This window comes from Rana temporaria, chromosome 9 (genome assembly GCF_905171775.1).
Source record: "Rana temporaria chromosome 9, aRanTem1.1, whole genome shotgun sequence".
NCBI lineage: Eukaryota > Metazoa > Chordata > Amphibia > Anura > Ranidae > Rana > Rana temporaria.
The window spans coordinates 158,677,053-158,694,140 of NC_053497.1; the positions used below are offsets into that span (position 1 = coordinate 158,677,053).

The 17,088-nt window shown below is 45.6% G+C and overlaps 1 protein-coding gene and 1 pseudogene across 1 annotated transcript in view; one reads left to right on the plus strand and one right to left on the minus strand.

Annotated features, from left to right (window-relative positions):
* The window catches only part of OLFML2A (olfactomedin like 2A), an 858,109-nt gene that overhangs the window by 819,922 nt on the left and 21,099 nt on the right, over positions 1-17,088 (plus strand). The window lies entirely within an intron of this gene.
* On the minus strand, positions 14,149-15,368 carry LOC120914248 (annotated as a pseudogene).

Genomic DNA, 17,088 nt, shown 5'->3' on the forward strand with positions numbered 1-17,088 from the left:
AATATATCTCGAATATTCGACTATATATTCGAGATATATCGCGAAATCGAATATGGCGTATTCTGCTCAACACTAATCAATATTCCTTCCATTAATACATTCGTCAATCTGAAGCCTAGAAAGTGACATTTTAATCCATAAATATAGCTGTATCATACCGCATCATCTATCCATGTTGTATCTTTATTTTTAAACTATTTTAACTGACCTTTCTTAAGCTATGCAGATTAACACCATATTTCATTCTCTTTAAAATGACACCCTTTAAGTAAGGTACTCTTCAAAACAAATGGTGCAAAAACCCACAGTTTAGTAACATATGAGAGAAAGAAAGAATGAGAGAGAAAGAAAGAAAGAAAGAGAGAAAGAAAGAAAGAAAGAGAGAGCGAAAGAAAGAGAGAGAGAGAAAAAGAAAGAAAGAAAGAAAGGAAAAGAAAGAGAAAAATAATATTTTATTAATAAGGGCTTTCTTTCAGATCTTCTAATGATTGTGTACAAATTACCTTTTATTATTAAAGAAAGATTTACCCTATAATAGGCTTTATAGTCTACTTAACATAAACTCTGATATTTATTTATTTTTCCCTTCAAACTTGGCAAAGAGCCATTGTAAAGCACAGCAGCTGAGGATGCTTAAACTGGGTGTCGGATTTCAAGCTAGCACTCACTCCTGTAATCCACCACAGCCTGTAACCTGATCTGCTGTTAATGACCTCTAAGGAAAAACATCTGTTCCCCCCCCTGCTACAGATTGTACAAGTTTTAGACCATATACAATCCAATCAAATTGCATCGTTTTTCTCATTTTTAACTCTTTTTCAAAAATTTTAAAACATATTTGGTTTGTACATCTGCCAAAAATCATGTACATCACATTATAACATGACATTCCTTAACTCTAGTAGCGACAAAAGATTGTTTAGAGGACAAACTCGTGAAATTCACAGACTAGCTCCAGCCTAATGAACTGTGAAGTGGCCATTTTCACGAGAACCTTCTCCAACCAATCCAATATCTCCACCCTGTCATAAACACCATGTTATAAAAACCTTTTAATACTTGTTTGTTTTTAATTTTATTTTTACTATTTTTTTACTATATTTTATAAAGTTTTTTTAGATTGAACATAACTTTCATATTTTAATATTTTTCCTGGGGAACCTTATAATAAACCAAACCCAAGTTTAGAATCTGTTGTAAACATTGCTCAAACCTCAACTTATTAATTCTTACAACCAGATCTGTAGGATTTCAGTTAAATACAAAATACCATGTTGTTTACCATTAACTGAATTGTATACAATTCTTCACACAATCTCAATCAACAATTTCCCATTAAACCTTTGTTCCAATCCCATGTTTATGCTTTGACATGTCATAATACATTTTCAGTTGTTGGGGTAAACATATTCATAAACACTTACAGGCAGAATTAAACTTAATTATCTCATAAAAGAACTTCTTTACACTCTGACATTAATTAACTAACTACCCCATGTAACCGGGACCCCCCTTTGAGATATTCCAACCCACAAACCCCAGTGGTCACAATCCCATGTATTTGAAAAAAGATATATAGTTTCATTCAGATTTGTGGGCACAGTCCATCATATCACTCATCTCCAGAGAATATTTTCGATGGAACCTTTTAATCATCACCCAGGGGATATTGGTAATTATCGGTACCTACATCAGAAATGTGAGAAAAAACTCGTACAGGGATATTAGTTACCTATTTTCAAAAGCGGTCACATAATCATAGCTTGTAACAATCTAATCTAGAGACTGTCTCACACAAGATTTCCAAAAAAAAAGATAATGAATTGAATGCTCCCCCCTTGGGGCCACCTACCCACTTAACCCTGAGGATGGCATGGCACAGCATGTGGAATAAAACCATTTAAATGTACTATGTAACATGTTCTACTGTTCCAATGTGATACCCAGAATCTCCTCATCCCTCATTTGTGACTTGTGAACACAGCTTCTGTAGTCATGAACGCCAGGATTTACACGCTCTCTCTACCTTTTGGGCACACCATGGGGTCAAGGCATTGAGGTCGGGGCACACAGGACAGCATATGAGCGGATTCTACCTTCAGGTAGGTCTGCCACTCCCATCTACATCATTCTCCTCCCTTACGTGTCTGTCCAGCAAAGTAGCATTGTAGTTACCCCCCCCCCTGGACAGACTAAGGAGGGCATGAAGAAGAAGGCCCGTGGGCCTGAGGGCACAGAATCCAGTATGGGCAGCGGGCAGGAGGTGACACCATCTGTGTTCAGAACGAGGCAAAGCCTTCAGCAGGGAAGAGCATCCGGGCAGGCCCATGCTTCCTCCAGCCGGGCATACAGTTGGGCAGAACGTGAGGGGAAGGAAGAGGCACGGCCTCAAGCAGTCGGGCGGGGCCCATGCTTCCAGCAGGGAACAGCATTCGGGCGGGGCCCATGTTGGAGCATCGTGGGCAGAACATGAGGGAAATGAAAAGACAATAACAGGCCCTGGGTATCACATTACAACAACCAAACTGGCAAAAAGCCCTCTATGTATCAAGTCAAAATACAGTGCATGGCATCGTCAGTGTAAGTGGGCAACTCAGAGAGGTAGGTCCCCACAGAACACGCATTCAATCTATCCAATTAAAAAGAATAAAAAAAACAGGACGGGCTGCTAAACTAAGCCCAGCACCATGAGGCACATAATTCTCCTAAATTAATTCTCTGTAGAAGAAGTTACTAGATCTCACAATTTTTCCTGTTACTCTAACTGTAAAACAAAGACTTAACAATGGCTTATTATGTGCATCAAATGTCTCTTCCATAGTGGTTAAACCTCTGGAGAAATATATCAGGGAGGCATCTCAGAACTATTAAAAAAAAAAAAAAAAAAAAAACAGCAAAAATAAGAAGCCCCACAGATACATCAGCAGCTGCGGAGAGTTTTAAAACAGCGAAACCACGACATATATACACACATATCTCACAGTGTTCCTCTCAGACTGGCAGCAAGGAGAGGGGGAGGGGAAAGAGTGAAGCGAGGGAGATACAAATCTCCACACAGCCAGGTTTTACCTGGCTGCATACAAAACCGCATATAAAAAAAACGCATGGCAGTTCATGACAATAAAACAATACAAAATACACGGAATACAACTCTTTCAGCCCCCCTTTCTGCAGGGCACTAATTCTTAACCCCTAACCCCAAAAATATGTAAAAAGAAAACCCTCAGTGCCCCCCCAAAATAAGGCTCAATCTTAGTGACCGATACACCCCAATTTGAATCCCACCGCCTAACACAACACTTAAACATAAAAACACAAAGGAGAAAGAAGAAAGACAGTGCAGCAGGGAAGGGATTGACAAAATGGTGGTGGAGAAGAAAGGGAGGAGCTTATGAAGAAGAGCGGCAAAATTAAAAAACTGTATTTGGAGAAGAAAGGGAGGAGCTTATGAAGAAGATGGAGGAAGGGGAGTCAGAAGTTAGAAAGTAAAACTTCAGACTCCTGTAGACGAAAACAAAAGTCAGTGCCAACAGCAGTCAATATACACAACAAGAAAACAGATATTCTATTCAGTCAAACACAGTTATCCAGCCTAATCATCCCAGCAAAAAAAAAATTAACTAGGAAAGGCACAGAAATGAGAAAAAAAAGTTTCCTTTTCAGACTGCAAAGAGACTGCTAGTTAGAAAAACCTTAATTGGTATGCAGCCGTGACAAAAGGCATAGGGTTTCAGGTCACAAATCAGCACCGCTAGCAGAGCAAGAAGCCAGAGACGAAAGAGTTAAGAATGCTAGTTTAGAAAGACCAAGAGTTAATTGCTTAGCCAGCTGTGACAAAAGGCAGAAGTGCAAGAAAAGAAACAATTTAGATACGAGAATAGAAACAGATACACAGCTTAGCAGAGGACACACGCAACAACCCCCTCCAGCTTTCGACCCCCACCTTTCCTTACACAGGAAAACTTTGTAAGCAAAAACCCCGCGAAATTCAAAGCAAGGCAGATGGGAGATATCTGACTCCACACATATATCTCACTACATTCATACACAAATAATCCCCAGTATCCCCAATGTAGTACCCCAATTTATCTAACCAAATGAAAGAGAAGGTTTGAGATATTTACCACAGGCCTAAATACAACAAAACACATATATATATAAACTTCGCAGCTAACTTCCTTAGAGCTGAATCCCAGACTAACTAAGCCAGAATGCAGTCCCCCTGCACTCCACAATTTTCACATCGGCTTAATCCGAGTCGATGCACGACCAGTACCTAACTTAGTCGGCCGATTTCACACACCCCTTACAGAACCACGCAAACAGGCAGATAATACCCAAGATACCCACACAAAAAAAAAATTATAGCAGTGAATCAGCACAAGCCGGAGGGTTCGCTTTCGTTTAAAAAAGTTTTGGACCGGAATACGTCCTTGAAAGGCTAAGGAGTGCAGACTGGCTGGATGAGGGAAAAGATGTCTTACATCGAGTACACAAAGTGAGGGAAAAAAATACACTCACCGTGCTTTGGGGTTCATGACGTCCCAGTCAATGCCAGACAAAATCTCATCCCTCAGGCAGATTCTTGTGGAGCAGCACTCCTGACCTTAAAGTCCAAAAACCACGTTGGCGCGCCAATTGATTTAGATTCTTTTCCTGCCTCAAAACAGGATAGACTTGCAGTGATTCACTGGTATGATCTGTTGAAATAAGCAAAGACAAACGAACACACACTCACACAGCTTCTGGGGGCTGGAGCTGCAGCAAAAAGCAGACACACACACACAGATGCAGTAGGTAAGATGAGAGCAGAGAGAACAGACAGATGCACACACAGAGAATGTAGTAGAAGAATGAAAGAAGAGAAAGAGGCGGCCCTCTCCTCTTAGATTTATTGACTTCATGATGTCACAAAATACACACCCATCAATCCCTCCCAATTACCCTCCACTCCACCCATTTACCCTCCCCTCTTCCAAGTACATGGCAAAGTCTTATTGTTCAACCCTAAATGATAGGGGTCTCCTACTGAAGTCCACAAGGAATATAATGAGGTGGGCTGGAGAGGGGCTAGTCCAGGACAGGAGGAAGAATATGACAGTCCTTCGTTGGGAAATAGTTCCAGCAAATCGTCCATTTAGAAATCCATACACAGGAAGCAAGGATATTGCCTTTCAAGGGTAAAATAGTCCAGGGCATGAACTCCTTTTTGGTGAGCTGAAGACAGGATGTGGGGGTGGGGAAGCTTCTTAATTTGGAAAACAGTTCTGCTTTTCACAAAACATCAAATCCCTTTAAAACAATCTCTGATAGAACTTATCAAGGAAAATAAGCAGTATATAAAAGAAATATGGAAATATTAACCGAATGTAAACATTGGGGGTTGTTTAGCTCTTCTGGCAGATGCGTTTTGGTGTAGTGAGTCCACAGCAAACAGGCAATTAGTGTTAAGGGCCTGGTAGCCCACGTTTATTAAATGGGGATAAACAAAACAAAAAGTCCATTCATAGGAATCCCACGTAGGGGTTTAAACGTTATGCAGAAACCAATGAAAATAACAGCCCACCTGGCTAGTCTTTAACAGCACTGCTGCTACAGGTAATGGTTCCTCAAACCATCAGCTCCTCCAGACCCACAGTCCTGGATGCACAAGGCCCCAAAGTCCTTCAACGCATACAGCGTCTGTCCCAACACAGAGACACAGCGACAGTCACAGCCACTGCTCCACCTTCCTCCCCCTCCTCTGTTCTGACCAGTCCCTGATTATATGAGCTGTCTGCAGCTGGGCAGACAGCTCGCAGGCTGTCTCTAAAACCCGGACACAGGGTTGGAGAGATTGAAAAATCTGAGAAAACTGCCAGAGCAGTTTTCTCTGTTTTTAAATGCAAGCTCTGCAGCTCTGCATTCACCCAATATGCAGACTCTGTGTCCACTTTAACGTGACAGTAGCTCCTACTGTTACATACCTCCCCCCCTTGTTTCGAACCCGTAGGGGGCGGAACACACCAGCCCGAATCCTTGATTGGGGCACCTCTGCGCCAGTTGTAGGCCCAATCTTTTTTTTGGGTGCGTTTCCAGGCACGCCCTACCCTGGATCGCAACAGGGTTCTATAATTTTGTATACTCTACCTTCCTCCCCCTCCTCTGTTCTGACCAGTCCCTGATTATATGAGCTGTCTGCAGCTGGGCAGACAGCTCGCAGGCTGTCTCTAAAACCCGGACACAGGGTTGGAGAGATTGAAAAATCTGAGAAAACTGCCAGAGCAGTTTTCTCTGTTTTTAAATGCAAGCTCTGCAGCTCTGCATTCACCCAATATGCAGACTCTGTGTCCACTTTAACGTGACAGTAGCTCCTACTGTTACACGAAATACACTTTAATATTTTTAATCATAACATAAAATTTTCATTTTAGTTTCATGTCTATCACACCACATGCAAAGTATTGCATCAAAAACTGTTATTATATGCCCCTGTTAAACAGGGGCCAAAAAATTGGGCCTTAGGCACTGGTGGCGGTGCCACAACACTGCAACCCCTCACAGATAATGTCATTGGAGCGCAGCAAAGAGCCACATGCAAAGTATTGCATCAAAAATTGTTTTTATTATACGCACCTGTTAAACAGGGGCAGGAAAATTGGGCCTTAGGCACTGGTGGCGGTGCCACAACACTGCAACCCCTCACAGATAATGTCATTGGAGCGCAGCAAAGAGCCACATGCAAAGTATTGCATCAAAAATTGTTTTTATTATACGCCCCTGTTAAACAGGGGCAGAAAAATTGGGCCTTAGGCACTGGTGGCGGTGGACAGAACCAACAATGTTCTTACTAGCTATCAGCAAGATCATTGAGGAGAAGAAGGATTTTGAGTCAGCAGCATAACAGGACAGTCACTCAGCATCAGCATAGGCAGTCTACAAGGGATCTGACATTTCAAAAAAATTATTCAGTTACATCAGCATCAGGTGCTTGGTAGCTGTTGTTGATCCAAGCCTGATTCATTTTTATGAAGGTCAGTCGATCGATGGAGTTGGTGGAGAGGCGCACCCTGTGATCGGTCACAAAGCCTCCAGCAGCACTGAATGTGTGTTCTGAAAGAACGCTGGATGCAGGACAAGCCAGTAGCTCAATTGCGTACTGTGCAAGCTCTGGCCAGTGATCCATCCTCAAGACCCAGTAAGCCAGAGGATTTTCGGTGGGGAAGGTGTCCAAGTCTGATCTTGCTGGATGGTTGCTGGAACCGGTCATACCTTGGGGCTGCGGACTAAAAAATTGTCTGAACGCATCGGTCAGATGGCCACCTTCTCCACCGCTCCTTCTGTGACTCACCGAAGCCTCAGCAACACGTTGTCCAGGACCTGGATTTGGTAATCCCCCAGGTTCTGGAAACGCGTTGCACAGACCTTTCTGCAAGGCCTCCCGAAGATGTTTCATCTTCTGCTTTCTCTGCGACGGCAAGATAAGCTCCGCAACCTTACTCTTGTAATGTGGATCAAGGAGAGTTGCCAGCCAGTAATGATCCCTCTTCTTGATACCACGAATCCGAGGATCCTTACGCAGGCTTTGCAGGATCAGGGAGGCCATGCAGCGTAGGTTTTCTGAGGCATTCGGGGCACAGTCCTCTGGGTCACTGAGGACGACAGGATCCGCAGCCACCTCATCCCAGCCACGTAAAAGTCCATGGGTTCCTTGGGACTGTAAGTGATCCCCTGAAGACTGCTGCTGCTGCTGCTGAGTGCTAGGCACCACCTCCATGTTGCTGATACAATCATCCTCCTCCTCCTCCACCTCGTCCTCCTCGTCCTCTTCCTGTGTGCTAGGCGGGCATGCAGAACCACTGTCTGGGTAAAGGGGGCCTTGAGAGGTAAGGAAGTCCTCCTCTTCCTCCCTCTGTTCTGCCTCAAGGGCCCTGTCCATTATTCCACGTAGCGTGTGCTCCAACAGGTGAATAAGAGGGACAATCTCACTGATGCATGCACTGTCACTGCTCACCATCCTCGTGGCCTCCTCAAATGGTGACAGGACAGTGTATGCATCCCTGATCAAGGCCCACTGGCCTGGGGAAAAAACCCAAGCTCCCCTGACCCAGTTCTGCTGCCATTATGGCACAGGTACTCATTGATGGCCCTCTGCTGCAGCATGGCCAATGTAGAGTTCCATCTGTTGGGCATGTCACAGATTAGGCGGTTCTTGGGCAGGTTGTATTCTCTTTGGAGGTCTATCAGCCGAGCACTGGCATTATATGACCTTCGGAAATGCACATAGACTTTCCTGGCCTGCCTCAGGACATCCTGTAAGCCCAGGTACCTGCCCAAGAACCGCTGCACCACCAAATTCAGAACATGAGCAAAATAGGGCACATGGGCCCTGTCGCAGGGCAGAGAGGAGGTTGGTGCCATTGTCGCTAACCACCATTCCTGGCTTAAGCTGGCGTGGCATCAACCACTTCTGAGCCTGCCCGTGTAGAGCTGACAGAACCTTTGCCCCAGTGTGGCTCCTGTCTCCCAGGCACACAAGCTCTAGCACCGCATGGCATCTCTTGGCCTGCATTCCTGCGTAGCCCCTCGTACACCTACGGAGCACGGCTGGTTCCGAGGAAACATCAACACAGGAAGAGGCCTCAGAGGAAGAAGAGGGGGGGGTGGAGGAGAGAGGTGTGTCACAACCAGTAGTAGTGTTTTGGAGGCGTGGTGGCGGAACAACCTCCAACATCACTGTACCTTGCCCTGCATCCTTCCCAGCTGCCAGCAGAGTCACCCAATGCGCTGTGAAAGAGAGGTAACGTCCCTGTGTATGCCTGCTGGACCATGAGTCAGCGGTAATATGCACCTTACCACTGACCGCCCTGTCCAGCGAGGCATGGACATCGCCTTCCACATGACGGTAGAGAGCCGGAATCACCTTCCGTGAGAAAAAGTGGCGTTTGGGGACTTGCCACTGAGGTACTAAACATTCCACAAACTCATGGAAGGGGGCAGAATCTACCACCTGAAAAGGCAGAAGTTGAAGTGCTAGCAATTTCGCTAAGCTAGCATTCAACTGCTGGGCATATGGATGGCTGGGAGAGTACTTCTTTCGGCGCTGCAGCAGCTGGGGCAGGGAAATTTGTCTGGTACCATCAGTAGTTTGCCCGCATGTACTACTAGGTTGTGACACACCTATTTCTACACCTTCAGTCCTATCAGTGCAGGCTTCAGAGAGGACTGAGGGTCTAGTGGGGTTGGAGGTCCCAGTTGATGAGGGGCAAGGGGAGGTCCGCTTTGTTCTTTGGTGTGGGTCTTTCTGGTATGCTTACCACAAACTGAATGGCAGGTCGACATATGTCTGGTCAAGCATGTGGTGCCCAAGCGGGTGATGTTTTGGCCACACAAGATACGCTTGAGACATATGTTGCAAATAGCAACGGTGCGATCTGATGCACACATCAAAATAGGCCCACACCAAAGAACTTTTGCAGTAACCTTGAGACACAGCAGTGCCCTGCACAGGCGTAGCTCTGCGATGTAATCCTGCCTCTTTGGAGATGTGCCTGTGCCTCTTCCTCTTCCTCCTCCTCCTCTTCTTCCTCCTCCTCTCTCCTATCAGGCACCCACGTAGAGTCAGTGACCTCATCATCCCCTCCCTCCTCATCACTGTCGAAAACCTGGCAGTATGCTGCAGCTGGGGGAACATGACTGCCAGATAGCTGTCCCTCTCGGCACCCCCTCTCTCTGGGCTCACATTACTGCCTTCCTCTATCTGTGTTCAATCATCGGAGCCTTCAAAACGCTGCGCATCTTCATGCAGAATGTACCCAACACTGTGTTAAAACAGTTCGGGAGACTCCTCAGGAGGACATGGTTGGACTAGGGAAGGAGTGAGTGATGTCATTGTGCAGAGGGAAGAGGACGCCTTGGCAGCTGCTTTGGCAGACAAAGTAAGTTCAGCCTGGGTGAGAGAGGATGAGAAGGATGAGGACGGCTTGGTCATCCACTCTACTAATTTCTCTGCATGTTGAGGCTCAACACGGGCAGCTCCTGAAAAGAAGGTCGAGCGTGTCAAACGGCCACGTGCTGAAGAGGATGCACCGTGTCCACCACCAGCGTTGCCTCTAGATGCAGAGCCTGCTTGCCCGCGTGACTCTCTGCCTCTCTTTGTTGTCCTTCCAGACATTGTAATTGGCCTGCACAGGACAAAATCAGTACACACACCTCATACCTTTAGGTACAAACTGGAGAGGACAAGTGCAGTAACACCAACTACGTTTAGGTGCTAATAAACAGCACAAGTGCAGTAACAGCAACTACGTTTAGGTGAAAATAAACAGCACACGTGCAGTAACAGCAACTATGTTTAGGTGCTATTAAACAGGACAAGTGCAGTAACACCAAGTACGTTTAGGTGCTAATACACAGCACAAGTGCAGTAACAGCAACTACGTTTAGGTGCTATTAAACAGGACAAGTGCAGTAACAGCAACTACGTTTAGGTGCTATTAAACAGGACAAGTGCAGTAACAGCAACTACGTTTAGGTGCTATTAAACAGGACAAGAGCAGTAACACTGAGGACGTTTAGGTGCTAATACACAGCACAAGTGCAGTAACACTGAGTACGTTTAGGTGCTATTAAACAGGACAAGTGCAGTAACAGCAACTACGTTTAGGTGCTAATAAACAGCACAAGTGCAGTAACAGCAACTACGTTTAGGTGCTATTAAACAGGACAAGTGCAATAACAGCAACTACGTTTAGGTGCTATTAAACAGGACAAGCGCAGTAACACCGAGTACGTTTAGGTGCTAATACACAGCACAAGTGCAGTAACAGCAACTACGTTTAGGTGCTATTAAACAGGACAAGTGCAGTAACACTGAGTACGTTTAGGTGCTAATAAACAGCACAAGTGCAGTAACAGCAACTAGGTTTAGGTGCTATTAAACAGGACAAGTGCAGTAACAGCAACTACGTTTAGGTGCTATTAAACAGGACAAGTGCAGTAACAGCAACTACAATTAGGTGCTATTAAACAGGACAAGTGCAGTAACAGCAACTACGTTTAGGTGCTATTAAACAGGACAAGTACAGTAACACTGAGTACGTTTAGGTGCTAATACACAGCACAAGTGCAGTAACAGCAACTACGTTTAGGTGCTATTAAACAGGACAAGTGCAGTAACACTGAGTACATTTAGGTGCTAATAAACAGCACAAGTGCAGTAACAGCAACTACGTTTAGGTGCTATTAAACAGGACAAGTGCAGTAACAGCAACTACGTTTAGGTGCTATTAAACAGGACAAGTGCAGTAACACCGAGTACGTTTAGGTGCTAATACACAGCACAAGTGGAGTAACAGCAACTACTTTTAGGTGCTATTAAACAGGACAAGTGCAGTAACACCGAGTACTTTTAGGTGCTATTAAACAGCACAAGTGCAGTAACAGCAACTACGTTTAGGTGCTATTAAACAGGACAAGTGCAGTAACAGCAACTACGTTTAGGTGCTATTAAACAGGACAAGTGCAGTAGCACCGAGTACGTTTAGGTGCTAATAAACAGCACAAGTGCAGTAACAGCAACTACGTTTAGGTGCTATTAAACAGGACAAGTGCAGTAACAGCAACTACGTTTAGGTGCTATTAAACAGGACAAGTGCAGTAACAGCAACTACAATTAGGTGCTATTAAAGAGGACAAGTGCAGTAACACCGAGTACGTTTAGGTGTAAACTAAACAGCACACAGGCAATACAACACGTTAGAACACTGCAGCTAGCACAATCTACTGCCTGACAAATAGGAATAGCTGATCTAGCTAAGCTATACAGTGTATAAATATATGTACAACTCCTAGGATGTATATATATCCTCTACACACTGTAAATTTAACTAAACTGACTAGCCTGCCTGCTCTATCTATCTATTTGGTAGAAAAGACACTGGGCTAGATTCACATAGGTTACGCGGATCTAAAGATCCGCTCACCTATCTCATTTACGTTACGCCGCCGCAAGTTTTTCAGGCAAGTGCTTTAGTCACAAAGCACTTGCCTGTAAAGTTGCGGCGGCGTATCGTAAATCCCCCCGGCGGAATTCAAATTCGGCGGGTAGGAGGCGTGTATCATTTAAATGAAGCGCGCCCCCGCGCTGACCGAACTGCGCATGCGCCGTCCCAAAAAAATCCCAGAGTGCATTGCTCTAAATGACGTCGCAAGGACGTCATTGGTTTCGACGGGAACGTAAATTACGTCCATCCGTATTCGCGAACGACTTACGCAAACAACGTAAAATTTCAAAACCCGGCGCGGGAACGACGGCCATACTTAACATTAGCTACGCCTCATATAGCAGGGGTAACTATACGCCGGAAAAAGCCGAATACAAACAACGTAAAAAAAAAAGCGCCAGGCGGTCGTTCGTTTCTGAATCGGCGTAACTCCTCATTTGCATATTCCTTGCGTAATAATACGGAAGCGCCACCTAGCGGCCGGCCTGGAATTGCAGCCTAAGACCCGACGGTGTAAGTCACTTACACCTGTCGGATCTTAGGAATATATCTATGCGTAACCTGATTCTATGAATCAGACGCATTGATACGACAGCGTATCAGGAGATACGCCATTGTATCTTCTTTCTGAATCCAGGCCACTGTCTCTCTATCTCTCTCTATAGGACTTCTCTCATTAACAACGCCGCAACACAGTACACGCGGCCGCCTTGCAGGCTGCCTTTTATAGTGTGGGGCGTGTGCTAAAGCCCTGAGCCATAATTGGCCAAAGCCACCCTGGCTTTGGCCAATTGTGGCTCTCCGTTTTTTGCGCCCTGTGATTGGCCAAGCATGCAGGGTCATAGTGCATGCTTGGCCAATCATCAGCGTGCAATGCCGCAGTGAATTATGGGCCGTTGCCCGTCACTTGAATTTGGTGCGAACGACCCGTTTTGTTAGAATTTCGACGAATGTACGAACATACGATGTTCGAGTCAAACATACGTTCGACTCGAACACAAAGCTCATCCCTACAGAATAGCATGCTTGTTATACTCACTGTGGAACTTAAGGGGTTAATCCTCTTCATTGTGTAAAAAAGCTTTTTGATCCTGTATGCATAGATCCTCCCCCTCCTGCACTGTCTATCTAGGGAAGGCTAGCTAACACAGGCAGGGTAGCTGACCTGCACATGCTCAGTTGTGTATTTTATGCTGGAGAGAACATTTACTTGTTTTCAGAGCTAGCCAGGTCACATGATATTGACATCACACATGTGGGTGTGTATACAGGCTGCAGTGGAAATCTCCTCCTACCTGAACTCTCGGCACTAGAGAAACTGTGCAGTTTATCATATACCCGTGGTATACAGTTCATCCAAAAAGGTATATAGTGGCAGTACTTTTTTTTTTTTTTTTTTAGAAAATTGCAAGTTTTAATGTGTAACTTACAGAAATCATCGAACATGAAAACCACAAGACAACAGGTGCGATTAAACAGGACAAGTGCAGTAACACCGAGTACGTTTAGGTGCTAATAAACAGCACAAGTGCAGTAACAGCAACTACGTTTAGGTGCTATTAAACAGGACAAGTGCAGTAACAGCAACTACGTTTAGGTGCTATTAAACAGGACAAGTGCAGTAACACCGAGTACGTTTAGGTGCTAATAAACAGCACAAGTGCAGTAACAGCAACTACGTTTAGGTGCTATTAAACAGGATCCTCTTCATTGTGTAAAAAAGCTTTTTGATCCTGTATGCATAGATCCTCCCCCTCCTGCACTGTCTATCTAGGGAAGGCTAGCTAACACAGGCAGGGTAGCTGACCTGCACATGCTCAGTTGTGTATTTTATGCTGGAGAGAACATTTACTTGTTTTCAGAGCTAGCCAGGTCACATGATATTGACATCACACATGTGGGCGTGTATACAGGCTGCAGTGGAAATCTCCTCCTACCTGAACTCTCGGCACTAGAGAAACTGTGCATTTTATCATATACCCGTGGTGTACAGTTCATCCAAAAAGGTATATAGTGGCAGTACTTTTTTATTTATTTTTTTAGAAAATTGCAAGTTTTAATGTGTAACTTACAGAAATCATCGAACATGAAAACCACAAGACAACACGTGAACAACAGAGCAGAAGGCAGAGCATATGTTACAATAGAATAGGTTGTTTTATGCAACTTGAGTTTAGGCAACTTCTTCATCGCCATCCTCTTCAAATTCTCCCTCCTCTTCTGCTGTGGCATCTTGGTACTGCTGGTATTCAGACACCAGGTCATTCATGTTGCTCTCTGCCTCTGTGAATTCCATCTCATCCATGCCCTCGCCTGTGTACCAGTGCAAGAAGGCCTTCCTATGGAACATAGCAGTGAACTGCTCGGAGATTCGCTTGAACAGCTACTGAATGGCTGTGCTGTTACCAATGAAGGTAGCGGACATCTTCAGGCCTCGAGGTGGGATGTCGCACACTGCGGTCTTCACGTTGTTGGGGATCCATTCAACGAAGTAGCTGCTGTTCTTGTTCTTGATATTGAGCATTTACTCATCCACCTCCTTCAGATAACGACCGTGACGTGGATCGCAGGCAGCCATCATGTTTTTGGAGTCGAACATCTGCTGCGTCAGCTCGGGCACGCTCAAGGCGCGGTACTGTTAGCTGCCACGACTTGTGAGTGGGGCAAAACCGGGCATGAAGAAGTGCAGACGGGGGAATGATACCATGTTGATGGCTAGTTAACACAAATCTGCATTCAACTGGCCAGGGAAATGCAGGCAGGTGGTGACTCCACTCATGGTGGCAGATACCAGATGATTTAGGTCACCATAAGTGGGGGTGGTGAGTTTGAGGGTTCTAAAGCAGATATCATACAGGGCTTCCTTGTCAATGCAGTAGGTTTTATCAGTGTTTTATACAAGCTGGTGCACGGACAGTGTGGCATTGTATGGTTCTACTACAGTATCAGACACTTTGGGGGAGGGCACAACACTGAAGGTATTCATAATTCTGTCTGGGTACTCTTCCCTGATCTTGCTGATTAGGAGGGTACCCATACCAGAGCCGGTGCCACCACCCAAAGAGTGGGTGAGCTGGAAGCCCTGGAGACAGTCGCAGCTTTCTGCTTCTTTCCTTACAACATCCATTACTGAGTCAACCAGTTCAGCTCCCTCTGTGTAGTGACCTTTCGCCCAGTTGTTGCCAGCACCGCTCTGACCAATACAAAGTTGTCAGGCCTGAAGATCTGTCCGAAGGGTCTGGATCGCACTGGAGTCCATTGTGCCAGGCTTCAGGTCCACCAGAATTGCACGGGGAACATATTTGCCACCTGAGGCCTCATTGTAGTAGACGCTTATTCTTTCCAGTTGGAGATCACTGTCACCATTGTATGTGCCAGTTGGGTCGATGGTTTGACTTTCTATTGAGCTTGCGAGCTCTCTTATATATATTTATTTTGTTTATATTTATATATTTATTTGTCACCCATTATTTTTCACTTATCATGTGTGTGTGATAGATTGCGCAGAATCCCATTTTTATTGATTTCTGTATTTGTGTATTGTAAACACTGTAGGTTTTGCTGCATTATATTTATAGGTTAGCACTCATTAAGGGTCTGTATTAGCGCAAAAGCACTTGTCACTTTATTTACTGTGGTTGCTTGCTGGTCTTTAGTAGGAAATGCTTGGGCATAACGGGTAAAGTCATCTGTTACCACCAAGATGTCCCCCTGCCCACTCAGATCGGATTCCAAACAAATAAAATGTCTATGCAGACCAGGTCCATTGGTCCCTGGCTCTCCAAATGGCCCATTGGGGCAGCCCTCTGGGGCAATGTCTTTCGTTGTATACACCTGAGGCAGGAATGACAGTTACTCTCCACTTCTTTCCTCATGTGAGGCCAGTAGAACCTGTCCCTTACTAGTTGGAAAGTCCTCTCGGCTCCCAAATGACCATGATGATCGTGTCAAGCAATCAGTACCCTCTCTCTGTGCTTTCCCGGCAGGAGCAGCTGCCACTTCGCTTCTGGATCATCGGAGGGGCCCCTTCGGTAGACCACCCCTTGTTGCAACTGCAACCGATCCCATTCTTTCAGTAACAGCCGGGCTTCCTTCTTGGGGCTCTTCTGCAGCACATCAGACTTTTGATGTTCCAATGCCTTCAGCACCAGCCCACACAGTGGATCTTCCTCCTGATCTCTCCTGAGATCCTTTCTGGATAGCTTGGGGAGACTCTCTTGTACAACCTGGGAGACGTTGCAATAGCACCTGGGTACTCCGCTGAGGATACTCCCACTTCTTCAGCTCTGGCCCCACCTCTCCCGTGTAGACTTGTCCCTTCACAAAGGGCTCTTACCCCCTCTGGAGTAAGTTGAGTCCAGTCTTCTGATGGATTTCGGGGGTCATGAGGCCTTCTTGATAGAGCATCCGCATCTTGATTACCAACCCCTGGTCTGTACTTCAGGCTGAAGGTAAATGCCGAGAGAGCAGCTAGCCACCTGTGACCGGTGGCATCCAGCTTCGCAGTGGTGAGCAGGTATGTGAGGGGGTTGTTGTCCGTCTTTACCACAAATTCAGCCCCGTAAAGGTAGTCCTTCAACTTGTCTACCACTGCCCACTTCAGAGCCAGAAATTCAAGCTTGTGAGTCGGATAGTTTCTTTCGGCAGGAATCAAACTTCTGCTCACATAAGCGATCGGCCGCAGATGCCCTTCATGCTCTTGATAGAGCACTCCTCCCAGTCCGTCACGGCTGGCATCCACATGCAACTCGTATGGTTTGGCAGGGTCTGCATAGGCCAAAACCGGGGTAGTGTTAAGGCTCCACTTCAATTGTCTGAAAGCTTCCTCGCATTCTGGCGTCCACTGGTCCTGGATGGACTCTTTCTTCCTTCTGGGCCCTTCTTTTGGCTTCCTTGACTGATCTGGGCTTACACTAACTTCTTCCTGTTTCTTTAGGAGCTCAGTGAGTGGGTGGGCTATTTTAGCGAACCCTTCTACGAACCTTCTGTAGTACGAGCAGAAGCCTAAAAATGACCTGAGTTCAGTCACGTTGGTGGGCCTTGGCCAAGAAGTGACAGCTTCTAACTTCTTGGGATCAGTTGCCACTCCCTCTTCAGACACAAT